General features: G+C 44.0%; 1 protein-coding gene and 1 non-coding gene across 3 annotated transcripts in view; both read left to right on the top strand.

Annotated features, from left to right (window-relative positions):
- Positions 1-24,355, top strand: part of LOC126215063 (angiotensin-converting enzyme-like) — a 240,769-nt gene that overhangs the window by 17,928 nt on the left and 198,486 nt on the right. The window lies entirely within an intron of this gene.
- On the top strand, positions 6,778-6,850 carry Trnar-ucu (transfer RNA arginine (anticodon UCU)). Its single transcript has one exon. It is a non-coding gene; the product is annotated as a tRNA-Arg (tRNA).

Raw genomic sequence — 24,355 nt, forward strand, 5'->3', positions numbered from 1 at the left:
CAGTTTCCTGAACGATTAAAGTACTCAGTAGTAAAGCCACTTTATAAAAGAGAGAAAGCGATGCTTAGACAATTTCAGATCTATTTCTTTGCCATCAGTGTTTGCTAAAGTTATTGAAAATGCTGTGTATATAAGGATAAGTGGTCACGTTTTTCCACATAAATTGCTATCAAATGTACAGTTCGGTTTTAGAAGTGGTTTAGCAACCGAAAATGCTATATTCTACTTTCTGAGGTACGAGGTACTGAATGGATTAAACAAAAGGTTTCGAAAGTTAGGCATATTTTTCGTTTGTTTGTGTTGATCACAAAATATTGCTCCAGAAGTTGGACCATTACAGAATCCGGTTGGGTGGGTGGGGGGGGGGGGGGGGGGGGGGGAACTCAAAGTTGGTCCACCTCGCTCTGTTTCAAATAGCTAATTTCATGACCCAAGTTCATGGCTTGTAGAAAATAAACTAACGCTAAATCACACTAAGAGTTAGTTTTTACAGTTTCTAACACACAATTCAACAAAACTCGACGTTTTAATTTCACAGAATGGGCTTATCATAACTGAAATTGAACAGTTCGAATTTCTAGGTGTTCAGATAGTAAACTGTTGTGGAAGGCTCACATTCAGGACCTTGTTCAGACTTAACGCTGCCATTTTTACTGTTCGAACGGTGTGTGAAGTAAGTGATAGTTCGACGCGGAAAGTAGTCTTCTGTGCTTATTTACGTTCACTCGTGACGTATGGTATTAATTTTGGGTTAACTCTTCCCATTCTGTAAGGATATTCTTGGTTCAGAAAGGGACGGTTCGGGTAATAGGTCTAAGTCGTGTAAGTTCGCGAACTTTCTGGCGACCGCTATTCATTAATCTGCATATCCAGATATCTCACGAAATAAGCGTCAAACGAAAAAATTACAAAGAACGAAACTCACCAAGTCATCTAGCTTGAAGGGGGAAGCCAGATGGCGCTATGGCTGGCTCGCTAGGTGGCGCTACCATAGGCCAAACGGATATCAAGTGCGTTTTTTAAATGGGAACCCCCATTTTTTATTACATATTCGTGTAGTACGTAGTTGGACCACTTTTTTCGCTATGTGATAGATGGCGCTGTAAGTACGTGGTATCACGTAACATTCCGCCAGTGCGGACGGTATTTGCTTCGTGATACATTCATTACCCGTGTTAAAATGGACCGTTTTCCAATTGCGGAAAAGGTCGATATCGTGTTGATGTATGGCTATTGTGATCAAAACTCCCAACAGGCGTGTGCTATGTATGCTGCTCGGTATCCTGGACGACATCATCCAAGTGTCGGACGTTTCGCCGGATAGTTACATTATTTAAGGAAACAGGAACTGTTCAGCCACTTGTGAAACCACGACCTGCAACAAATGATGCCAAAGTAGGTGTTTTAGCTGCTGTCGCGGATAATCCGCACATCAGTAGCAGACAAAATTGCGCGAGAATCGGGAATCTAAAAAACGTCGGTGTTGAGAATGCTATATCAATGCACCCGTACCATATTTCTATGCACCAGGAATTGCATGGCGACGACTTTGAACGTCGTATACATTTCTGTCAATGGGCGCAAGAGAAATTACGGGACGATGACAGATTTTTTGCAAGCCTTCTATTTAGCGACGAAGCGTCATTCGGCAACACCGGTAACGTAAACCGGCATATTAGGCGCTATTGGGCAACGGAAAATCCACGATGGCTACGACAAGTGGAACATCAGCGACCTTGGCGGGTTAATGTATGGTGCGGCATTATGGGAGGAAGGATAATTGGGCCCCATTTTATCGAGGGCAATCTAAATGGTGCAATGTATGCTGATTTCCTACGTAATGCTGTACCGATGTTACTACAAGATGTTTCACTGCATGACTGAATGGCGATGTACTTCCAACATGATGGATGTCCGGCACATAGCTCGCGTGCGGTTGAAGCGGTATTGAATAGCATATTTCATGACAGGTGGATTGGTCGTCGAAGCACCATACCACGGCCCGCACGTTCACCGGATCTGACGTCCCCGGATTTCTTTCTGTGGGGAAAGTTGAAGGATATTTGCTAACGTGATCCACCGACAATGCCTGACAACATGCGTCAGCGCATTGTCAATGCGTGTGCGAACATTACGGAAGGCGAACTACTCTCTGTTAAGAGGAATGTCGTTACACGTACTGCCAAATGGATTGAGGTTGACGGACATCATTTTGAGCATTTATTGCATTACTGTGGTATTTACAGGTAATCACGCTGTAACAGCATGCGTTCTCAGAAATGATAAGTTCACAAAGGCAGATGTATCACATTGGAACAACCGAAATGAAATGTTCAAACGTACCTAAGTTCTGTATTTTAATTTAAAAAAACCTACCTGTTACCAACTGTTCGCCTAAAATTGTGAGCCGTACGTTTGTGACTATTACAGCGCCATCTGTCACCAAGCGAAAAAAGTGGTCCAACTAAAACATTCATATTTCTATACGTGCTACGCGAATATATGATAAAAAAATGGGGGTTCCTGTTAAAAAAAACGCAGTTAATATTCGTTTGACCTATGGCAGCGCCATCTAGCGGGCCAACCATAGCGCCATCTGGTTTCCCCTTCAAGCTAGACAAGTTTCGTTCTTTATAGTTTTTTCGTCGCTTATTTCGTGAGATATTTGGCCCGGTCACGATAAATGGACCACTATATATATTATTATTATTATTATTATTATTATTATTCACGTTTGGGCCCTACTGGACCACGCGAAGTACAATCACGGGGCATTCAGTTATTTTCTTTTAGACTTTCTCTCTGCCCAAATTGTTTTCATACTCTCGGAATGAGCTCTTTTCCATTCATCAGACCATGTGGTTCCAGTTTTCTTTGGTTTTTCAGCTTGACCAACTACCCAGTCATGAATTTTTTGCCTAAATAATTTTCTGTCTTGAATTTCATCTTGTTTTATATCTGCCTCTTTCATGTCCTCTTTTATAGCGGCAATCCATTTTATTGTCTCAAATTTAGCTTTACTTCGATTTTCGTAGAATTCCACTACTTGTTTAGTTAGTCTGGTAGCATCCATTCTTTTAATATGCCCATAAAATTTTAATCTGCGTTTTTTCATATCTGAATATATGCTGGTGTATTGTTGAATTTCACTATTTGCTCTTAGCCTGTATGTTCCTTCTTCAGTATATTTTGGACCTAGAATTTTTCTGATTACTTTTCTTTCTCTTTTTTGGATTTCTTGAATGTCCTTTTTTCTGTTTAAAATTAGCGTTTCAGCCCCATAAAGGCACTCTGGTTTTATGACCGTGTTGTAATGTCTCAATTTAGAGTACCTCGAGAGACATTTTTTGTTGTAGATGTCTTTTGTAAGTCTAAAAGCTGTCTCCATCTTTTGACAACGAATTTCATTTCCAATTTTTTCTAGATCAGTCTCTGAGATTGTTTCACCTAAATATTTGAATTGCGAAACTCTTTTGATTTTTCCATACTTAGTTTCCAAAAGTTTGGGTGCCAGTTTGTTGCTAGTCATATACTGTGTTTTTTCAAATGAGATTTGGAGACCTACTCTTTCTGCTGTTTCTTTAAGGATTTCTATTTGTTTCTGAGCAATTTGGATGTCCTGCGTTAGAATAACCAAGTCGTCTGCAAAGGCCAAACAGTCTATTCGAATATTTGTTCGTCCTAATTTCACTGGTTGGTCAATTTTGAACTCCAATTTTCGTTCGCGCCACTCTTGTATTACTTTTTCTAGAACGCAGTTAAATAGCAACGGAGAGAGTCCATCACCTTGCCTCACGCCTGTTTTTATTTCAAAGGATTCTGAAATTTCTCCTCTGAACTTTACTTTTGATTTTGTACCAGTTAGCGTGTCTCTGATAATTGCCGTGGTTTTAGGATCCAGGCCTTGTTCTTTCACACTATATATATATATATATATATATATATATATATATATATATATATATATATATATATAAAAGATAGTAAATGTTCTCGAAGTAACAGATACCACTGATGGCAGTTTGTCTAGAATAAATGATAATTAATTGAAACCCTCAGCTGCCGACAGGTGTTGATATAACTCGATGGGGACAGCTGAAAATGTGTGCCCCAACCGGGACTCAAACCCGGGATCTCCTGCTTACATGGCAGACGCTCTATCCTTCAGCGCCACCGAGGACAGAGATGAATAGCGCGACTGCAGGGGCTTATCCCTTGTACGCCCCCCGTGAGACCCACATTCCCGACTAATAGATATCTGCCCATCCACTCATTGCTCGCGCCCACTTAGGCGACGATTACCGTATATATATTCTTTACTGTCGTCTCTTATTAACAATATTCATAAGAATTAGCGGCTTTCACTCAGTTAATACTAGGCAGATATCCAATCTCCATCTGTATCGCACTTCCTTGACTCTTGTGCAGAAAAGTGTGCAGTATACTGCTGCATTCATTTTCAGTAAGCTACCACAAGAATTCAAAAATCTTAGCAGTAATCGAAGCGCATTCAAATCGAAACTGAAGAGTTTCCTTCTATTCTGTAGAGGAGTTCTTTGAAAAATGAACCTGATTGCTATGCTATACTGTTGATTGCGTTTACTTAAACTTACGGTTTGACCTATTTGGGTTCATAACCATTTTATTTTTATCAGTTGTTACTTTTGTGTTGTAATTTCATGCGCTGACACGTTCCATGACTTTGGAGATTTGCTCCTCAATTTGGTCCCACGGAACTAGCCGTGTAAAATAAAATAAGAAAATATCGGATGTTGCCCTCAAAGTCTCGAACTTTTTAGCTCCAACGTTTTACTTACGTCAGTAGAAATATTTGAAAATTCTAATGTAAAAGTTCTTAAAATTTTTGAAAATTTCAATGAATTTTTAAGTTAGTTTAGAGAATTACCACATCAGTGGACGTGTCAGGGTTGCTATATTCCTTCTTGATTTATTGTCGTACAGATGTTAACCTGAAGATGGTTCAAATGGCTCTGAGCACTATGGGACTTAACATCTGAGGTCATCAGTCCCCTGGACTTGGAATGACTTAAACCTAACTAACCTAAGGACATCACACACATCCGTGCCCGAAGCTGGATTTGAACCTGCGACCTTAGCAGCAGACTGATGACCATAGATGTTAAGTCCCATAGTGCTCAGAGCCATTTGAACCTTAGCAGCAGCGCGGTTCCGGACTGAAGCGCCTAGAACCGCTCGGCCACATCGGCCGGCGTTAACCTGAAGATGTGGCTCTTACTGCCCTGAAGGCGGTAGTGATGTACAAATAATTGACTAAATAGAGCCGAAGCGGTTTATTAATACCAAAGATGATGGCTCATAGCTGTGACTGTCAGACAACAAAGTGATCCTATTAAGGATTCCGTTTTTATCTGTTCAGCTATGCAACTGTATAATTAATAAATATGTATGGCGTACAGAAATGAGAAATACGAAAATGTAGCTTCGTGTATAGACTGTATCGACAGTGCTACTAGCCACTGTGGACGCTACGAACGGAATATTTCTACTTTGATATTCGCTAGCCATAAACAGAATGCAATTAAAATTATCGAGATACGTTTCCCTTTGTACTACTGTTTGTTCATTCATAAGTGTACCTGGATGATTATTGAAATCACTAAAAATTTCGGTTTGTTCTAGAATGTATATTTTGTACACGGTACAGGGTTTCGAGCTTATCTTTAATGTTCCGGTAGGTATTTCTGTTCCGTATGAGGTGCATTGGTGCTACTCTTGTTACATTTCATGTGTTCTTTTAATCGAATCAGTCAGCTCCGCGTCTACTCTCCACGAATACGTTCAGTGGCGAATGGTTCGCTTCAAGACCCTTTGTTGGTAAGGCACTATGTGAGCTCGAATATTTCTGCCTTCGTGGTTCTTTGGCGAGACGTACGTAATGGGAAATAATATACTGGTTGGCTCTTGTAGGAGTGTACGCTCTCTGACCGCGCCGTGCTGCGGTACGCCTCTCTTGCCGCGTCTGCCACTGCACCTCCCCGACTCTTTCGCGCTTACTGAATGAATCTCTGACGAAACCTGCCGTTCCTATAGTTACTCTCGCAATAACGTCGTGTAACAGTTCTGGAATTCACTTTGTTTTCAGCCACAAATGTTGTTGATAGTCACTTGCACTAAAAGTGACACTGCCGCGCGGGATTAGCCGAGCGGTCTGGGGCGCTGCAGTCATGGACTGTGCCGCTGGTCCCGGCGGAGGTTCGAGTCCTCCCTCGGGCGTGTGTGTGTGTGTGTGTGTGTGTGTGTGTGTGTGTGTGTGTGTGTTTGTCCTTAAGATAATTTTTGTTAAGTAGTGTCTAAGCTTAGGAACTCATGACCTTAGCAGTCAAGTCCCACAAGATTTCACACATATTTGAACATTTTGAACATTAAATGTGACACTGTAATTTCTTACCAAAATTTATGTACAATTTTCTGCTGTGACCTTGTGGTATTCGCACTCCTCGCGTTCTTAACATTAGGTGAGCTTTGGATGCGATGCAGAGGAAGATTGTGTGACAAAGTACGGAAGGAGGCGTTGTGAGACGGCTGCAGTCTTTCTTTCCCTCCGCCCCAGCCTAGGAGCCGGGGGTGGTTCCGGCACGCGCGCAGACTCAGCTCGCGGTGGAAACAGTGCCTCCGAGGAGGAGCGGCGTGCGTCTGTTCGGTGACGTCACGAGGGAGGCTCAGCAGTCCGGAGCGGTACCGCCGGCTCAGTGACGCGGTGGGGGAGTCTTCTGCCAGAGGTGAATGCTGCGCCGTGTCCCTTTGGCGCAGCGGATAGCGCGTTGGACTTCTAATCCAAAGGTCGCGGGTTCGATCCCCGCAAGGGATGAAGCATTTTTAATACACACGCGGGAAAGCCGCACTGTAGCTTCAGACGGAACTATCTGCGCCGTGACACCGTCTCACACGCCGGGATCAATGGCTTCTCAATGATCGATCACGCGTTCTACAGTATTTTCAAACCGTCGATACATGACCGTGTGAGGGCGCGTATTGTCAATACTAGAAATATTGATGAGCAGTATCGATGAGCTTCAAATATTTTCAGTATTGTGAGTACATACTGAACGTGTGAGGTCAAGAATTAACGGTGTGACAGTATTCTCCACTCAGTTGTAGACAGTGCTTCATGAACCATCCACACGGCTTTACTGCCCACTGTTCCTGTTTTCAATTTGTCTTTGTGCACACCATACCGCAGATTCAGTTTTTCAGCTAGTCTTTTAACACAAAACAGTTGTAATAGGGGTGCGCTTGGGTAGTCGTTGTATATACCGTTTTAGGATGGTCAACGGAGGATGTGTTCTCATACTGCTTACCTTGTGAGATAGGTCGGTGAATTACACAGCAGTTTGGTGGAACGCTTACACTTCCAAAAATAAGTCATAGGTATGCAATGACTAGTAAGAGGTCTCCCAAATATGTCAATTGCTTCGAATTATCCCAAAACATAGAAATGTGTTTGAAGTTAATTGCAGCACCTGAAAGTATCCCTGCCAGGCATATATAATTCCTCCCCAGGTTTCCACTCATTTTTACTAAACGTGTTTGTTGCTGTTACTGAACTTAACTTGAAGCATTCCAATCATCTGCTTTTCGCCAGAAATCTCCAAGTTACTCCTGTCTTCTCTATTTTATTGCGTATCAGCATTAATAATTTGTGGTACAATGCAGGAGTGACACGAAAATATTTTATCAAATCTTTCGAGAACATGATTCCGATGTGGGACAGCAAATTATCGTGCGACAAGTGGTTCCTCGTTTACAGTCACATTCTGATCAGTTTCTTCCTTTCCGTTGTTTTCGGCTGGTGCAGCTAACAAATTGTGCAAGACGCTCTCTTTTGGGTGCTCGACACCTTAACCTCGTAAAATGGCGTTGTCGACCGACAATATTGACAGTAATATTGATGCTGCGACGAACTACTTTTGTCCACAAATACTGAACGTGTGCACCCCTATTTAGCTGTGCCAGTCGTCTCCAAAGGCATACCATGCTTGTCACTCATTTGTTGCCAAAATTCGTTTTGGACAGAAAGCTTCCGTTTCTTCACCTGTTGCTTGCTCAATGTTGATGTCTTGCGTACTGCGCTAGCCACTGCACAGTACATAGCCGAGGGCACTTTGTACCGGTACTTTATTGTCTCTTTATCTTTGCGCGAGGTGGCTGCAGGATCGTTGTGCAGTCTCTGGCAAGTGCTGCTTCTCTGAACCAGTAGCATTTCATGAAAAGATCACACCCCTTCCCTCCCAAGCCGACGGAGCATTTTCCTAACACCGTCACGCTGATTGTAGTTGACGGTAAAAAATCCCGCAGCGCGCATCTGAATTCCTTCCGTGTCTTTCTTCATCCTGACCTGGTGGGGCACGTAGTGCCTAGTCTTCGTCAATGAGAGTAACGAGCAGTTACACCGTGATTCAGAGTTTTTATTTTTTAAAATTTATTCCCAAATTATAGACGTGTTACCTGATGTTTAAAACAGGTCGTACATCTGACAATTTTTCGTTTTTCATCTCTTTACAGTTTTCTTTTCTTTTGTTTTAGCTGCACAATTGACAAATAAAGAGTGAATTGGGAGTACACGTTAGACTGTAGATCCTTGTCACACCGGTCAGGTGAGCCAGTTGAGAGGTCGCAGGAAGGCGACGGCATACACCAGCTGTGGCAGGACCGAGCCCGGCAGGCAAACCACTGTCTGGTGTTCGGGTCTACCTACGACTTGGTAACAGCTCCGTCTTGCTCTTTTTGGTAACACGTACACGCAAATAGGCGGACCGTCAGAGCGAGTACTAGAGTTCGCCGACTCGACGAGACTGCGCGGCGGGGTTTCCACACTTCCATCCGACGTTCCTCCGGTATGCACTGAGGTGAGCAGAGTCGTGCGGTAGCGATGTGCCAGTATACAGGAGACGGTAGTATCGCGTACACAGGGTATGAAAGTGTAGTGCATTGGCGGAACTGTCTCTTGTACTCGGGTGGTTCGTGTGAAAAGGTATGCTACGTGATTAGGGCCGCACGACGGGAACTGACAGACTTTGGCGCGGAATGGTAGTTGGAGCTAGACGCATGAATGGTTAGAGGACTCAGTGTTTGTAGATACAGTGTTCAGCAGTGTCAGGCACTACCTCTCAGCACGGACAACGCAAACATCGGCGGGCTTCACTTGACGACCGAGAGCAGCGGTGTTCGCGCAGAGTTGTAAGTGCTAACAGACAAGAAACACGGAGTGAAATTAACCCAGAAATCAATGTGGGACGTAAGACGAACGTCTACATTAGGACAGTGAGGCGAAATTTTGCGTTAATGGAGTATGGCAGCAGACGGCCGACGCGAGTGCCTCTGCTAGCAGCACAGACATAGCCTGCAGCGCCAGTCCTGGACTTTTGACCGTATCGGTTAGACCCTAGACGACTGGAGAACCGTGGCCTGGTCAGCTGACTTCCCATTTCAGTTGGTAAGAGCTGACGGTAGAGTTCGAGTGTGGCGCAGACCCCACGAAGGCATGTGCCCAACTTGTCAGCGAGACACTGTGCAAGCTGGTCATAGCTCCATAACGGTATAGTCTACTCGGAGCCTTTCATGGAGTTCATATTCCCAAACAACGATGGAATATTTATGGATTAAAGTACGCCATGCGAGGGGGTACAATTGTTCGCGATTTGTTTGAAGAACATTCTCAACAGTTGGAGCGAATGATTTGGCCACCCATATCGCCCGACATGAACCCCATCCAACGTTCATCGGACACAATCGACAAGTCAGTCAGTGCATAAAAGCCTGCACCGAAAATGTGGACGGCTACGGACGCACCGTGGTTCATTATTTCTGCACCAACGACTTGTTGAGCCCCTACCACGTCGAGTTGCTGCACCGCGCGGGGTTATCTGTTTCGTTTTCCCTCTCGTACGGATGCCAAACCTACATTTGGAAGACACAGCTATAGCAAATCGTATGTCTTTGACTAAGAGCTGATTTTTGCTTTCTTTTAGTGACACGGAGTCTCCTTAAGTGGTAGTATAACAGTTCAATGACAATTCAACATCTGACAGTGACTGCTACGAAACTGAAATGGAGGCGGCCAGCGCACATACTGAGACGAAGGGAAGAAATGGGAGTTGGAAAGCTGGAGTGAGGCTACTCTAGAGTTTGGTTCCTCGTTATAGTGCGGACCTTTGGGACACAAACAGAATGACTCTTGTCCTCCCCCTCCCTCATACGGCAAGCAGCATGGATTGCGGAAACATCGATCACGTATAACCCAATTCACTCTTTTCTCAGAGGAAATACTGAAGTCCATGGGCCAAGGCAGGCAATTGCTGTAGTTTCCGACTTCCGAAAAGCACTTGACTCGGTACCACACACAAGTAGTCTTCTGTAGGAAGTACAGTCATACAGAGCATCGAATGAAATTAGAGACTGTACTGAGTTTCTTGGTGGAGAGGACGCGGCACGTCGTCTTGGACGGGCAGTCAGCGACCGACGCAGATGTGGATTCCGGCGTGTGCCACAAAAGTGAGTTGGTACGCTTGCTGCTCATTCCGTACGTTAATGATCTACCAGACATATTAACAGTAACCACAGACAAAGAGATCGTTGGACGAGTGACTGGAATCTAAAGACAAAAGAACCGCCACAACAGTGGCGCCACAGCATCCCGGCAACCGGACACACTGCACGGCCCTGGGCATAGCGAGGGCGCGGATTCATTACGTAAAGGCGGCAAAGTGGCGTCTCCAGAGTGAGAGGCGACCCCACCACCCAGCATCTTCGCAGCGGATGTTCTTCGCGGTCTGATAAGGGGGACTGGGCTGGCTCGCTGGAGGCATCTGCATCGCCGCTAGAATCGACTGAACACCTCCAGTTTGACACAATAATTTCTTTTATGTCAGTATTGCTTATGGAAATTGTTAATTCTTTTATTCTTTTGTGAAGTTTCTGCCTCTTGTATCTCTACCCGTCTTTTTATGTAATCCCGAATGAAGAGTGTGCATTTGTTTGTAATTCATACAGGTTTACAATATCAGTAGATATTTTTTAAGCGATTAGGGTTTTCTTCACTACCGATGGCAGTAAATAGGTATTTGAATTGTACAAAATATTAATGAACACGTGGACTACTGATTCATTAAGCATACGCACATATCTTCAGAATCAAAATATTTCTTGCAGAAAATACATGTCTTGAAATGATAAGAGTATTTTTCAGTTAGGTTGTAGGTACATTACACATTACGGATATAATACTTTAATTTGTAATTTAAAAAAGGAATCAAAGCTTAATCTGTGAGATAGTTGTTAGACTAAATATTTGGTGTAAAATTGGTTCATACTTGCAAAAATCGTAACCGAAAGCCTGGAACCTAATTTTTTGGATGCCACTGGTGACGTATTCATTCGTCGCATTCCGTTAACGCCCAGTGATTGAAATATGCCTTCGATTTAAAGTGACTGCAGTTCCCCACATTGCTTGCATCTGCTTTGAGTATCAACGAGACTGAAGGCCAACCACTTTATGTGGCAGATATTAAACATTTCCGGCAACGCCGAACATTGCAGTTAATAAATAATAAATACAAAAAAATGCACAGACATCTTGATAAGATTTCGAGATGGTACAAAATATGGCAACTTGCTTTAAATCTTCAGGAAAGTAAAATTCTGCACTTCACAAAACGTGAAAATGTCATGTCTTGTGGCTAAACTACACTGTAATCAATCAACTCATAGGAATAACTTCATGTAACAATTTCTGAGGACATGAAATGGATACATCACATCGGCTAAATAATAAGCGAAGTATACGGCAGACTTTGGCTCGTTATTAAGATACAGGAAAAACACAGAATAGGAACGGGATTATGAAAAGTATTCGCAAATTGTGAATAAGATTGTACAACGGCTGTACAACGTACTAGTAATGCATGAATATTTGTGTCAGCCCAGGAGTCGAACCAGGATTTCCCGCTTTACGCGAGCAGTCGCCCTAACCGCGTAGGCCATCCGAGGACACGTGCAGTACTGACCCAAACTTCCATATGTCCCGGTGTCTGCGTCCCATAGTGCTCGCCTACAAATCGTGTGATTCCCGCTCAGGGAGAGACATTGTTTTGCCCGTCACATCGCCTCGCTTCGGCACGAAGGATGGCAGGGCAGTGTCTGTATTATAAAGTGTCTGCACAGTTCGATGTTACGTTCGATGTTCCTTTAGACATGGAAGACGATGTCTCTCCCTCTGTGGGAAATCCAGGTTCGAGTGTCACTCCAACACAAATCTTCATATGTTACTGGTAAATGGTACTGTCGTTGTACGATCGTACTCGGTGTTTTCGAATGCATTTCCTAATTTAATGCGGTTGTCAGTCGCCAGCAGTATCTGTTCTTTCCGGCATGCATGCATGCTTCTCCGAAGGAACATTGCCTGGAACTACGTGGACACTGTACAATGCAGACACTGCCCTACTGTAGACTCCACGCAGGATAAGACGCGCAGTGACCAGTTTCTGTCCAAAGCGCTGGGCGAGTTCATTATTTTGTTCAGAAGGGGGAGGGAGGTCCGGCAAGTGTTTTCTACCTGTTGGTTGGTCAGCGATTACAGAATCGAGGCGCACCCCATTCTCCCTTCTGTCTATCTCAAACTATTTTAGTGAAACTGTTCACTAAAAAGTCATTTTTGGTTTTCTTCTAGCTTTATATGTCAGTTCAAGATGATATGCCCATCATTTCGTTAATGGTCATAGTTACATGGAAGTAAGACACTGCGCGAAATTCGGAAAATTTCGCAATGAAAACTAGAGGTTGCTATGATTTTGCGTTTGGTGTATTTTGCATAATATGTTGTTGCAAATGAAATTTAGCTAACATATTGAATTTTTCTTTAGACTTGGCTAGAGATAACGACCTGCCACCAATCTCGTGGAAATTGATGTGACGTAGCGCACTCATTTGCGATCGCTCCGCGCGAACGATAAATATTTCAGAAGCGATATGAGATTTTGCCAAACGATAGCACGCAAAGAGGACAGTATTTTACTGTATAGTTATTACGTAAAACTTCATCATCTACTGTGTTAAACCAATGAGTACAGAATTTTTCGGTGAAAAAGTAATTCTTAAGGGCCATCGATAGCTGCTCACACGACAAATGCTATGGGTTGTGGAACAACGTATGTGAAGACATTACACTTTTTTTTTGCACTGAGGATGTGTTTTTTCATAAATTACTGACTTTTCCTCAGTTCTTCGCTTAATGAACTTCATAAACCACTGTTTCAGAATTCTCTCGCAGTTGTCTGCACAACGTGTTTGTGAGGTGAGCCTGTATAAACTCCACTGAGTTTTGGCAAAAGAAGCAAATTTTAAATAAATTACAGAGTTGAGCAATCAGACGTCCTTTTTAGAGTTTATTATGCAAATCCAGTTTTCGGCTGTTAGCTAGCTATTCTCCATCCGCTATTTTTTATTCTCAGTGAATACTCAAAGAATATTCGAAGAACTGTGACTGACTCCCAAATAACAGGGACTTACATGCATAGAGAATAAAAAATAGCGGATTGAGAATAGCTAGTTACTTGCCGAAATCTGGATTTGCATAATAAAATCTAATAATGGCAACTGATTGCTGCACTCTATAATAAGTCACATACAGTCGCTGAGTGCATCCACTTTGCCGGCCGGTGTGGCCGTGCGGTTCTAGGCGCTCCAGTCTGGAACCGCGTGACCGCTATGGTCGCAGGTTCGAATCCTGCCTCGGGCATGGATGTGTGTGACGTCCTTAGGGTAGTTAGGTTCAAGTAGTTCTAAGTTCTAGGGGACTGATGACCACAGGTGTTAAGTCCCATAGTGCTCAGAGCCATTTGAACCATTTTTTGCATCCACTTTCTGAATGGAAGGTAACCTGAGCAAATTTTAATACGGCAACCAGAGATATGTATGTTTTAGTCAAAAGGCACCACTCGTGACGCTTTCCTGAAACTCAGAAATGGTTAACTATCCAGGCGAAAATAAATCGCTGCGTTTTGGGTGGAATTCTTTTTAGGTTCCGACCTAAGGGGAAGTGTCGGTAGATGATTTTTAATGGTTACCATACACGTGTGGACGTCGAGGGTCCCCACTTAATATGTGCAAACAATGTGAGCGTGGGCTTGAGTTTAGAATGGCACTTCCCCTCCAGGGCTCGGTATTTCCCCTACAGGGCCTGCCCCTAACCCCCACCACTACCACTCTCTGCACGCATCTGCTGGCCACGGCATTCTGCACGGACTGTACAGACGAGAACGTTAGTCACGCTCTCGGTGATGCATCCTAGAATATTCCTAGTGTATCTGGGACTATCACGGAAACTGAATGTATACTGGGAATGGCAGCACTGATGTTCACATGTTTGTTTTAGACACGGAGATGCTCCTGAACTGAGAGGCGCTTGAAGATAGATGCAAAGGATAAAGAAAATGCGTACATACAACACCCTACATATCGTTGCTGTTGGGTGCGTGATGCAAGATCACAGGCAAGGGCTTTTAGTAAGTCATTCTTTCTGGGCCGCATATGCGGAAAATACGGAAAGAACAGATGAGAGGTTCTAGGCGCTTCAGTCCGGAACCGCGCAGCTGCTACGGTTGCAGGTTCGAATCCTGCCTCAGGCATGGATGCCCTTAGTTAGGTTTAAGTAGTTCTAAATCTAGGGGACTGATGACCTCAGATGTTAAGTCCAATGCTTAGAGCCATTTGAACCAACCAGCTCTTGTCAGAATAAGGATACAGATAACAAATGACCTACAGGATGACATATTGCGAGACAGATTTATGTCACAAAGAAAGTGATAGGGCAAAAGTGGGTGTGAAAACCTGAAGGTCGTAACGTATGCTGAAGTCTGGAATCTAGCGCTGGCTGACAAGTGGCTTTCGGTGATGACGGGATCGAGGCCGCCTCTGAAGCCAGCAGTTTCGTCTCCGCAATGACGACGGCGCAACAGTGTCGAAACGAACGTATTTTCCTCATTGTTCTTATATCCGTGGCATACTTGCTTAGCGGAGGTCGAGGGTACGGATCTCCATGCCAGATTAAGTGGTGGAACAGTTACGGTAGGTGTTCCATTCAGCCACGCAAGACCTAATGACCACCTGCAGCATAAAGGAGAGCTTGAAGACCACATATCCTGATCCCCAATAATCTTTTATTCACAACCGATTTCTAGATAATCTTCTGGCATCTGAAAGTTATTCATAAAAGCTTACATAACATAAAAGTCAATCTGCGTCCTTTGTTCATCTTGGTCTACATTTTGCAATCTTAATACGTGGAGGAAGACGTCAGTAAATACACTGCTTAAGGGAAGAGACGCGACCCGCTTTCGGAAGACAGTTGCTTTCGTCAGTGACAGGCTTGAGTCGTTCACGCTGCGATGAACCGACAGCCAGTGCGACGCTGAGACCAGTGGCCCATCTGCATGGAAAAGCGCGCGGTTCATTCCTGTACGCTGATGTGACTGGCCGGCCAGGTCCTCCCTAGGGAAGGGGCAGTAGTCGTATTAGGGCTTAACGTCCCCCTGAAGGCCGAGGAAGGCAGGGAAAGTTGCAGCGCCTGGTGTTTGAAACGAGCACAGAATGCAGACCGAGGGTGAACCAAAGAAAGCAGTAACTATTTAGGGACAGGTGAGGTGAATTAAACAAACTTGTCGAAACAGCACGACATACTGGACGAAATGAAAGGATTCTGCTACGTTGGAAGGGAAATAACTCGTGACAGAAGAAGCAAGGAAGATGTGGGATTGAATTTTCTCATTTTAAGAAATCTGAAGGATCGATCAGTTTTACTTGGAAAAAGCTTTCTAAAACCGGTTTTTACAGACTTTCCTCTCATCTTCAAGTCTTCAAAATTTTTGCTAAAAATTCGTCGCGAGTTGGAACTTCCTGCTAAGATGCTACGTTACTGGATAAAACGTAGCACATTATATATAGTTTTTCAAGATATGAAGCATTTACAATCAAAAAGCACGTTGTGCACATGGTCATGTCCGTACACGTAGCTCTCACAGGTGATAGTTACGTCATAAAAATAACGATATTCAATTAAATGCATACTAGCACATCTATTTACATTAGCTAGCTCGACATGTTCCATTCATTGATGATCCACGTTAGGCGGCGTATTTGCCGCAACTGGAAGTCTTAGCAACCTGGCATGAGCTTCCAACTCTAAATGAACACGTTCGGTACCAAAAATTTTGGAGACCTGAAGATGGAAACTAAGTCTCTCGAAACCGGTTGTTGAAAATAAATAAATACTTACGCGATCTTAGCTTTACAAGGTTTCTTTTCCGAGGATAGAAGCAGAATAGTACAAGCATTCCTGCCCAAAAGTACTCTACTGTTACACATTGTGATCAAAAGAATCCGGATACCTGGCTGAAAACGACGTAAAAGTTCGTGGCGCCCTCCATCGGTAATGATGGAATTCAGTATGGTGTTGGCCCATCCTTAATGTTGATGACAGCTTCCACTTTCGCAGACATACGTCCAATCAGGTTCTGGAGGCTTTCTTGGGGAATGGCATTCTTCACCGAGTGCTGCACTGAGGAGAGGTAGCGATGTCGGTCGGTGAGGCCTGGCACGAATTCGGCGTACCAAAACATCCCAAAGGTGTTCTGTAGGATTCAGGTCAGGACTCTGTGCAGGCCAGTCCATTACAGGAATGTTATTGTCGTGTAACCACTCCGCCACAGGCCGTGCATTATGAACAGGTGCCCGATCGTGCTCAAAGATGCAGTCGCCATCCCCGAATTGGTCTTCAACAATGGGAAGCAAGAAGGTGCTTAAATCATCAATGTAGGCCTGTGCTGTGATAGTGCCACGCAAAACAATAAGGGGTGCAAGCCCCCCTCCATGAGAAACACGACCACACTATAACACCACCGCCTCCGAATTCTACTGTCGTCACTACACAAGCCGGCAGATGAGGTTCACCGGGCATTCGCCATACCCACACCCTGCCATCGGATCGCCACGTTGTGTACTGTGATTCGTCACTCCACACAACGTTTCTCCTCAATCGTCCAATGTTTACGCTCCTTACACCAAGCCTGGCGTCGTTTGGCATTTACCGGTTCGATGTGTGGATTACGAGCGGCCGCTGGACCATGAAATCGAAGTTTTTTCACCTCCTGCCTGTCATAGTACTTGCAGTGGGTCCTGATGCAGTTTGGAATTCCTGTGTGATGGTCTGGATAGATGTCTGTCTGTTACACATTACGACCCTCTTCAACTGTCGGCGGTCTCTGTCAGTCAACAGACGAGGTCGGCCTGTACGCTTTTGTGCTGTACGTGGCCCTTCACGTTTCCACTTCACTATCACATCGTAAACAGTGGACATAGGGATGTTTAGGAATGTGGAAATCTCGCGTACAGACGTATGACACAAGTAACACCCAATCACCTCACGACGTTCGAAGCCCGTGAGTTCCGCGGAGCGCCACATTCTGCTGTCTCACGATGTCTAATGACTACTGAGGTCGCTGATATGGAGTACCTGGCAGTAGGTGGCAGCACAATGCACCTAATATGGAAAACGTATGTTTTTGGGGCTGTCCGGATACTTTTAATCACGTAGTGTTTTTACAAATTGCGACAGTTTAGAGTACACAACGCAGAAAAGGGCAGTGTATTGTCGGAGGTGTCATTTGTAGTCGGGTAATTTGAAAAAGTTTCCGTCGCCATTAGCGCCGCACGACGGCATTTAAAAGACTTTGAATGCAGAATGGTAGCTGGAGCTAGACGCATGCGACATTGCATTTAGGAAGTCGTTAGGGAATTCAGTATTCCGAGGTGCACAGTGTGAAGAGTGTGTCGTGATCGGATAGCCTAATGGTAAGGCGACCGCTCACAATATCCTGCAAATCATGCTTAGAGTCCCGGTCCGGTACAAATTTTCGTTCTCATTCCATTATATACATGATGGTTATCTGTATTCGCAACTGCGACTACATTTCATGATGAATGATTCTTTAGACATTAGGCAAGAAGAGCATTCCTGGCCAAGAGAAGTCTACTAGTATCAAACGAAGGCCTTAATTTTAGAAAAAAATTTCTGAGAATGTAGTTTGGAGCAGTGCACTGTATGGTAGAGAAACATGGACCGTGGGAAAACAGGGATAAAAGAAAGGGAAGCATTTGGGATCTTCTGCAGAATAGTATTGAAAAGTAGCCAAAGTGGAGTGGATCCAAACTTCCATATTTCGTCGCCCAAGTGTCTGCAACCTGTATTCGTGCATCCATTATGTGTATTGCCGTACGCTTGAGACGTTTCACTTGAAAGTCGCTTGCCCAGTGTCGGCGGACACTTAAAATGTTCCAGTGGCTGTGTTGCTCCGAAGTACAATGGAAAGTTCCTTCGGGCATGGATGTATGTCCATCGTTTTGTCCGGTGTATCAACAGAATAATATCCGGTTCGAACTTCTCCTTTTTCTGTGCGTCAATTCTCATGATGTACAGAACTCAAAAGCATTACTGCCTTGTTCTTATAAGGCACGTATGAAACTAGAGTCAGATTTTTATTAAATGCGAAGGTAGATGAAGCTGTCGTTTCAGTTGCACTGTTTGCAATTCAGGTGGGATTTAGGGCTTGTTTTTCCTAAGAGAACCAGTCGAAGTCAGCCCACGTTTCAAGCGCTCTTGTACAAGAAGAACACTGATTAAAAAAGTTGCCCTTTATAGTACTATATCCAGTCGTTAAAGGAGATGTAAGTTCTATTACAACTCTAACACCCTGATTCTTTCCTGTAGATCTTTCTTTCCCCATATGTTCCTGCATGCTGAAAGCATACGAAAATACAACATCGCAGAGGGACCACATTTTTATGCCGTATCTAGCTGGTTTCGACTTTACGTTAACCCTAAACGGGAATTCCCGACGAAAAACTACCAGTTGCTCATCCAACGTAAAATGACTACTTGGATAATAATGTTCACAGCATTCCTGTGCAAAAATTTTAAATATTTCTCTAAATAGCAATTAATAAAATATTCCGGGCTATTCTGCCGTGGCCGGTCGGTGTGGCCGAACGGTTCTAGGCGCTTCAGTCTGGAACAGCGCGACCACTACGGTCGCAGGTTCGAATCCTGCCTCGGGCATGGATGTGTATGCTGTCCTTAGGTAAGTTAGGTTTAAGTAGTTCTAAGTTCTAGGGGAGTGATGACCTCCGATGTTAAGTTCCATAGTGCTCAGAGCCATTTTTTTTTATTCTGCAGTGGACAAATGGATTTCACCTTAAAACCCATCTGCGAAGGACGTTTTTAAGTGGGATCGTAGGTTCTCCGAGCGCGTGATTGACACCCTGGGTCGCTGATGACTGCAGCAGGATTCCACGTCACGTGTTTTGAGTACGCGAGCGCAATTGGGCATTGTCGACTGCCGCCGTCCGGTGTTACTATCACCCCGTGGTGGAATACCGGTATACAGCTTCTTCAGCAGTGGAATCCAAATGTCATTCGATTCCATGCCCACTTTCTTCCTTCCGAAATTCCTGAGGTGCTTAACAATCTGTTTCGCCTGTCTGTATAACATTTCATGGCAAACGCTTACGACTGCCTGTACTTGAGTCCTATCATAATGAGTGTGATTATCTTCTGGCGGCAAAGCGTGTTCCACAGCAGCTGATCTGTCAGTCTCCCCTCTCCTGCAGTTGCCCTTGTGCTCTTCCGGCCGTTTTTGACCGTTCGTTTTGTAGCACCCACGTACACCTCCACACAACTACACGCAATCTTACAAATTCGTGTTTTTTTCCAGCGGTTTAAGACCATCTTTGGTCAATTTTAGCTGATACTCTATCTTTCGGGTAGGTTTTTAGATTACCACGATGCTCTGTTCTTTTATTTATTTATTTTTTACAGGATTTTTCCTATGCGGCCAGTAACGTTATTACAAACCTCTACTGATATTTGACTTTATCTTACAACAAGAAGGCAACGAAATTTTTATTTTATCTGGTTGCAATAATATTTTATGCGGATCAGTTATAAATTCGTCGCAGCTGAGAAAATGATCATATGAATTTATAGTGTCTCTGACTTAGGCGCTAAATTATTAGCAAAGACTGCACGTAAGAAACTATTTTCACCCTTGTCTTGATTTAATATCTTTCTTCCTTATGACACACTGATCTCTGCTCAAACTAAAGTTACGAAGCAGCTTCGGCTTATGTGGCTGCGTCTGAAAAATATATTTACTGAAAATTAATTCATATCGCGTGACGTAATAAATGCGCCAGAAAGAAAACTATGTGCCGGTCCTGGTACGCTGTAGATAACTTACAAGAAATTGCTAGTAAAGAAGAAAGTAATTTAACTGTAACATGAAAATCTACCCTAGTCTCCACTAGTACAGTTACGGTAGCTAGATCTACCTATAATTATCTAGCATGATGTAAGGGTGGGAAATTACATAAAGAGGGTTAAATAATTGTATTTTAGTATTATTATTCCAATTGGAACAAGAAATTTGCGTTCATTGCCACAGAAGAGCTCTCATATGACAATCTCTATCACAATAAAAGCTGCAATGAACGATTCATCGTCGTAACTTGTTACATATAACATGAAAAATGAAACAAAAGAGGAGCGCTACCTGACTTGTTACACATAGAGGAACATGGAACTGTACATAAATCACATCATTGTGGGCTACATTCATTTTCACGACATACACTTACGATTACTTAAAAAAGCGAACTGTTTCTTAAAATACTAATTGGTTCATAAAGAGGCACCACAGCGACCAATGAAAGACAGGAAAACTTTCGATTTCTCAGGCGCTTGAAAATGTCCTCCGCAGATGGGGACGAAACGTTGGGTTATAGTGTGAAATCCATTCGACCACGGTACAAGAGCTCGGAATATTTTATTAATTGTGACGTTTCCGACCGTCAAAGTTTACGTTTCCCTAAGCGCATGAAATTTGTCCATTTGTCTTCGTTCCTCTCCAGTCGCTATGTCGTCGAATCTGATATAAGGAGTACGTACGTTCAGCGAACCAGTTCCTTCAATAAAATGAAGCTTGGAATATATTCCTTTGGTACGTGCGGTATAACATAAAAAGTGTTTTTCTCTTTTTGCGCCTCCATAGTTACAAGGAGCCCTATGAAACCGAACATTTCTGTTGCACTTGTTCAAATACACTGACGTTTCTTAGAAGAACGAGTCGGATTCCATAAATTATAAACTGCCTCTGCTTTTTGGTTTGCGTATTTCACAAGTTTGTCCAATGTTTTAGGTGTAATGAGCAACATGGAAGTCCCCATAATCGAGGACAAAGCTGTGGATGCCGTTGTAAGAGAGCTAAATTTAGGCGAAATACCCTGTTTCCGACGCCTGCTCGGTCGTCTGTACATAGATTACTATATCATTGCATTTTTGCTGGTGAATCTGCGTGTCTCCGCATTTGAATGTCATCCTTTCCTTGAACGACGACGTCAGCAATGTTCATTTGTTTCACAGTGGCTTTCATTTCTGAACACACAGCTTCCACATAACTGTCTCGTAGTTCTGATTCTGCTTGTATTATTTGCATTACTTCTTCTAGATCTCATTCACTGCGTAAACGGTACATCTGTAACTTTGGCTTTTTCGACATGTTTGTTTCGCAATACAATGCGCTGAAGCGACAGAAAATATTCAAATGTGTGTGAAATCTTATGGGACTTAACTACTAAGGTTATCAGTCCCTAAGCTGACACACTACTTAACCTGAATTATCCTAAGGACAAACACACACACCCATCCCCGAGGGAGGACTCGAAACTCCGCCGGGATCAGCCGCACAGTCCATGACTGCAGCGCCCTAGACCGCTCGACTAATCCCGTGCGGCGAAGCGACAGAACTGAATGAAATGACTGACGAAGAAAAATATTTGATTGCACTTATTACATGCAACAATGCTTTACAATTTCAAACATTCATTTCACATTTGTATCAATTTAGCTTTCTTCAATATGCATTTGTACAAGTGTGTTTCTCGTTACACGGAATCCTACGCGGGGTATCAAAGGACAAGAATAAACATTTTCAGTTATTAAAACTTACCGATTATGGATGTGTGATGAATACAGGTTTGCAGAAATGAATACAACCAGTCGCTGTATTTTTTATTCTTCAATTTTTGTTTACCATGACCGGCTTCGGTTCGCCTAGCGATTCACCATCAGATGGTACAGATTTATTGTTTGTGGGGGTCGCCACAGCTACACGGCTCCCACAGTGCTCCAAACAAACAATAAATCTGTACCATCTGATGGTGAATCGCTAGGCGAACCGAAGCCGGTCATGGTAAACAAAAAGTGAAACTAACGGCGACTGGTTGCAGAAATTACCGGAAATCTTTGTCAGTTATTACTTACTAGCGCTAGCGAAGGCAGCAACGCCTCGCAAGTGCTACACTACTGGCCATTAAAATTGCTACACCACGAAGATGACGTGCTACAGACGCGAAATTTAACCGACATGAAGGAGATGCTGTGATATGCAAATGATTAGCTTTTCAGAGCATTCACACAAGGTTGGCGCCGGTGGCGACACCTGCAACGTCGTGACATGACGAAAGTTCACACAAAAACAGCAATTGACCGGCGTTGCCTGGTGAAACGTTGTTGTGATGCCTCGTGCAAGGAGGAGAAATGCGTACCGTGACGTTTCCGACTTTGATAAAGGTCGAATTGTAGCCTATCGCGTTTGCGGTTTATCGTATCGCGACATTGCTGCTCGCGTTGGTCGACATCCAATGACTGTTAGCAGAATACGGAATCGGTGGGTTGAGGAGGGCAATACGGAACACCCTGCTGGATCCCAACGGCCTCGTATCACTAGCAGTCGAGATGACAGGCATGTTATCCGCACGGCTGTAACGGATCGTGCAGCTACGTCTCGACCCTGAGTCAACAGATCGGGACGTTTGCAAGACAACAACCATCTGCACGAACAGTTGGACGACGTTTGCAGCAGCATGGACTATCAGCTCGGAGACCGTGGCTGCGGTTACCCTTGACGCTGCATCACAGACAGGAGCGCCTGGGATGGTGCACTCAACCACGACCCTGGGTACACGAATGGCAAAACGTCATTTTTGGATGAATCCAGGTTCTGTTTACAGCATCATGATGGTCGCATCCGTGTTTGGCGGCATCGCGGTGAACACACATTGGAAGCGTGTATTCGTCATCGCCATACTGGCGTATCACCCGACGTGACGGTATGGGGCGCCGTTGGTTACACGTCTCGGTCACCTCTTGTTCGCATTGACGGTACTTTGAACAGTGGACGTTACATTTCAGATGTGTTACGACCCGTAGCTCTACCCTTCATTCGATCCCAGCAAAACCCTACATTTCAGCAGGTTAATGCACGACCTCATGTTGCAGGTCCTGTACGGGCCTTTCTGTATACAGAAAATGTTCGACTGCTGCCCTGGCCGGCACATTCTCCAGATCTCTCACCGACTGAAAACGTCTGGTCAATGCTGGTCGAGCAACTGGCTCGTCACAGTACGCCAGTCACTACTCTTGATGAACTGTGGTATCGTGTTGAAGCTACATGGACAGCTGTACCTGTACACGTCATCCAAGCTCTGTGTGACTCAATGCCCAGGCGTATCAAGGCCGTTATTACGGCCAGAGGTGGTTGTTCTGTGTGGTGATTTCTCAGTATCTATACACCAAAATTGCGTGAAAATGTAATCACATGTCAGTTGTAGTACGAGTATAATATATTTGTCCAATGAATACCCGTTTATCATCTCAATTTCTTTTTGGTGCAGCAATTTTAATGGCCAGTAGTGTAGGTAGATTTACTTAAAAAATTCAACAGTGGTAGTGTTTAGTGGAGACAGTTAAAGACACACAGTCTAAAAAATATAAATTATTTCAAAAAGCTATAAATAGTTACTACATATAGTTACGTTGGTGTGCTCCAGTACCCCACTTGATATACAGACGTTTAAGGAAATGAAATTCACCCGCTTGAGAAGCGGCTTACAAAACGTTTGATTCATTCTTGAGTGCTGTTCATCAGTTTGGCAGCGCCAGATATGGGCGAGATCCAGTGAAGAGTGGCGCGTTTCGTCATGGGATGGTTTGGTGTGCGCGAGAGCGTTGCAGACAATCTCCAGTGACAGGTGCTACGAGGGAAGTGCCGTGCATCGTGGAGAGGTTCACTGTTGAAATTGCGAGAGACAGCGTTCGAAGGAGATTCGGGCAACATACTAGTTCCTGCCACGTACTTCTCTAGGAATGACTACAGCGAGAAAATGAGATGTTCACACGAAGCAATCGTTCTCCCACCGCTCCTGTCGT

Source organism: Schistocerca nitens, chromosome 12, assembly GCF_023898315.1.
Source record: "Schistocerca nitens isolate TAMUIC-IGC-003100 chromosome 12, iqSchNite1.1, whole genome shotgun sequence".
Classification (NCBI taxonomy): Eukaryota; Metazoa; Arthropoda; class Insecta; order Orthoptera; family Acrididae; genus Schistocerca; species Schistocerca nitens.